This window comes from Cebus imitator, unplaced genomic scaffold (genome assembly GCF_001604975.1).
Source record: "Cebus imitator isolate Cc_AM_T3 unplaced genomic scaffold, Cebus_imitator-1.0 Scaffold196, whole genome shotgun sequence".
Classification (NCBI taxonomy): Eukaryota; Metazoa; Chordata; class Mammalia; order Primates; family Cebidae; genus Cebus; species Cebus imitator.
The window spans coordinates 1155675-1159692 of NW_016107511.1; the positions used below are offsets into that span (position 1 = coordinate 1155675).

Genomic DNA, 4018 nt, shown 5'->3' on the forward strand with positions numbered 1-4018 from the left:
GCTAGCGGTGATTGGGAATTTGGTGTACCCTTTTCTCCCTCAACAAAGCTCATCTTCCAACTCTATTAATTGTTGTGAGCTCAAAAATCCTGTTGTGGGGCCAGGTGCGGTAGCTCATGCCTGTAATCCCAGCACTTTGGGAGGCTGAGGCAGGAGGATCACAAGGTCAAGAGATCGAGGCCATCCTGGCCAAAATGGTGAAACCTCATCTCTACTAAAAATACAAAAATTAGATGGGTGTGGTGGTGTGCACCTGTAGTCCCAGATACACAGAAGGATAGCTTGAACCCAGGAGGCGGAGGTTGCAGTGAGCCAAGATTGCACCAGTGTACTCCAGCCTGGCGACAGAGCAAGACTCTGTCAAAAAAAAAAAAAAAAAATCTTATTGTGAAGGTTAAAAGCTAAACATTAACTCTTTTAAAAAAAACTTTTTCTGCCACTTTATTAACTGAGGTTAAATGGCAAGATAGATCTATCACCCATTTCACATGTATGTTGCAACATCAGAGATGCCGATTTTCATTTAAAAAGTCAGAACTAAATTCCTTCTAAAACGCACACAAAATCAGTACACTTGATACCTTGGAAAATGATGAAATGTTATCATGAATGCTGGTCTATTTGTCATGAGCCAACTAAAAATTATCTTTAATGTAAACTATAATTTACTCATGTGATTGCTCCTCGTCTTATCTATATCTACTCAAAGTGAGTGATTTCTCATGTTTAACAAATTATTCTTCAGGCCATAAAAAAGTACTTTCATTAAAAAAGAAAAATACAAAACAATTATCACAGCAAACTTTCTAGTATTTTTAATTTGAAATTATATACTTTGGAAATATTATGTACTTTGGATTTTCATGCTGTGCCAAGCTTGAGCAAGATAGCAAATGCGTAAATTGAGCTCTCGAATCACAACCTCAATATATGGATTTGCATTCATTAAAATACTTCACATCAGCAAATATGATTTTCAACATTTGTGTTTTGGAGGTAATTAAGCAACTGTACAAAAATAAGTACACTTTTCCCTCCGTTCCCCAGTGGCTAAAAAATTTCCACACTTTAAATACAATAAAAATACTAATTTTTAAAAGCAATAGCCCTTAACTCCTTGCTGGTATCTGTGTTCCTGCCCTTCTTTACTTCATTATTAGCTCTGCCAGTTTTTTCTTGCATGTGATGATAAAAAGGGAATGTGGATGAGTCATGATTTTCATGCGCATTCTGTTTTCAAATTTTCTTCTCCAAAATGCCAACCAAATAAAGAAACAAACAAAATGACTCAACAGTGCAACAAAACACAAATGGCTTTCAAATAGTTTGACAAGTGATGCATTCACCTGTGGTTTTAGTCAGTGGAAATGCTGCTTTGTTGTAATAGAAGAAAAGCAACAAATTCTAACAAAACCGAAAGGTATACAGTCTTAACAAAGTCTTTTATTAGCTTCCTCCTCTTATCTCTTTTTTTTCCCCATATTATCTGTTTAGTATTTACAGCAATAAGCTGCCAAACATACAGCAAAAAGGATTGGCTTAAAGGCAATTGATGTTTTTAAATAAATCCACAATAGGATCCAAGCTGAAGAGGTGATACATGGTCAGTCCAGTCAGACAACTCTGAGCATGTGCATGTGCAGGTAAAGTCCAGGCTCCATTAAATTTTTTAACAAGTCAGTGTATTTTTATTCTTTTTATGTTTAAGTTTTTTTCAAAGCTTTCTTTTGTTCCTTGTTGTGCCGACCACAAACAAGTTTTAAACGAGCATCAAGAGTCTGGCAAAAATGGAAAAACAAAAAAGCTGTAGTGACATTGAACTGCACAATGTAAGCCCTGAGCATGTACAAATTTTTAAATCAGAAGAAGAACATCATCCTTCATTACAACCTGGTGCCTTGACACATATGACCACAGACTAAGAAGACAGCTCTGAGAATGTGCTGGTTTAAAAGGAGAAAAGCTCAGATCTTCAAGCATATTGAAGCAGTTCCAGAGTGTTAGCTGCAGGCTTCTAAAGGTGATCACTGGTTATTTCGCGTATTCACCACTTTTCTGGGCAAAAGCAATTCTACTTCCTCTGAAAACTTGTCTCCAAGATACTTCTCTGTCCTCAGCCAGAAGAGATACAGATTGGAACCTGCATCAACCTGATTCAACCAAGTGCTCCCTCAATCAGAGGGGCAGGATGGTCTATCATCTGTTGACTGATCAGGATTCCATCTCTGAATAAAGAGGTAGAGGCAGGAACCGAAACTCTTGGATATATGCAAACAGTGGGCCTTGGAGCACTTTCCTGAGGTCATCGCAGGCACTCATGGTACAAGATTATTCTGCCTTTGTTCCTCTGTTACCCCTTCTGCATAACTGGGTGGTGCTTTGGGTCTTTCAGGAAGGGATAAACCAAGCCAGTTTGTATTCACGTTATGCCGCCTGCTTATATTTCAGGCTCTGCTACCCAATGGATGTAGAGGAATGGTGCCGATGGCAAGTGGCAAATTAATAAATAAATTCATAGCTCCAGGAATATCTGCATATTCCATTAGTGAATATTCCACAGATTATACCACAGTGGAAAATAGAGGGAGAAACTGGTGGAATTTTCAGCAACTTGCCATTCCACATCTCTCTTTCCAAATGACAAGCATTCCTCATGCAAGTTAGCCATGCACTGTTTTACTTCCTTCATTTCCCCTTTGGCATGGAAGGCTTGTGTTTGGTAATGTCTGACTCTGGCACCAGCATTTGGGAAGAGCAGTTCTCAGTCTTAGCAAATATCTGAGTTGATTCACCCGTGTTATAGCCCTTCCTTTCAAGTTTGGCACTTGAGGATATTGAGCCTGAGGTAGAAAACCAGCAACCGAGTGTCTTTTCTTCTGTGCCTGCTTGGGGTGAGAGTGATGAAGGAGTGTTCATATTTATATATTCAAAGACTGTAAATTCCTTCTTGGATGTTACTGTTAGTAGCCAAGGCCTGTGAGATTCAGCTTTCACACAACAGTGCACACACCATGACTGCCTTTAAATGAAGTAGCAAGTGGTGTCTGTGGACGCTTACAGCTGAATGCATATTCATGCCTTCCTGAATGAATAGCCTTGAAGCCTTCTTTGGAATTATTATTGTCTCTTTCATGCCCAATTAAGATATCTTTATGGTTGAAATATTCTACTTCTGCAATGTAATTCTGTGTACACGCAGTATTGGTGCCAGTGTTTCTAGATTCAGCCAAGCATACTTCTAAACATCCTCTTGCATGAATTTTAAGAGATTTGACTCTGATTTTGCCAGTAACTTCTAAATTCATCCTTCTTGAGATGATATCCCCACTAGAATACACAGGGACATTGCTGTCATTAAAACAGTCAAAAGCTTATTGTCAAACTTTTCACCTTTCCCATCACCATGTTTCTAACAAAGTCTACAAAAATATAACGTAAGGCAAAAAAGAAGGCATATAAAAGGTGATCTTCATTTAACACTGATATCTTTGTCATGCAAAATGCTTGTAGGTTGAGTCAATGATTCTTTACAAGTAGTTCATTGGTCTCAGTCTGTCCTCCAGGCTGGAGTGTAGTGGCATCATCCTGGACTCTAGAGATCTTCCTGGCCTCAGCCTCTTCGGTAGCTGACACTACAGGTGTAAACCACTATGCCTGGGTAATTAAAAAAAATTTTTTTTAATCGAGATGGGAGTCTCATCATGTTGCCCAGGTTGGTCTTGAACTCCTAGGCTCAAGTAATCCTCCCACTTAAGCCTCTCAGAGTGATGGGATTACAGACATGAGCCATCATACCTGGCTGTGATTTCTTAGAAATTCAGGGAAGCAGAGGCTGTTGCTCTGTGCTCCTGCTCATCTCAGTGGTCTCCTTACAAACATCCATTAACTACTTTTTTTTCTTTCCTACTTTGCCAATGGATACATTTGAACAAATAGGGGAAAGAGTTTTTAGAATAAAAAAAAAAGAGAGAGAAAAGCAAATGAATTTATTTCCACATTTAACCCATTTTACACAAGC

The 4018-nt window shown here is 38.7% G+C and overlaps 1 pseudogene; it reads right to left on the reverse strand.

Moving 5' to 3' along the window:
- Positions 1 to 2171: 2171 nt before the first annotated feature.
- LOC108316981 lies at positions 2172 to 3405 on the reverse strand (annotated as a pseudogene).
- Positions 3406 to 4018: the final 613 nt, after the last annotated feature.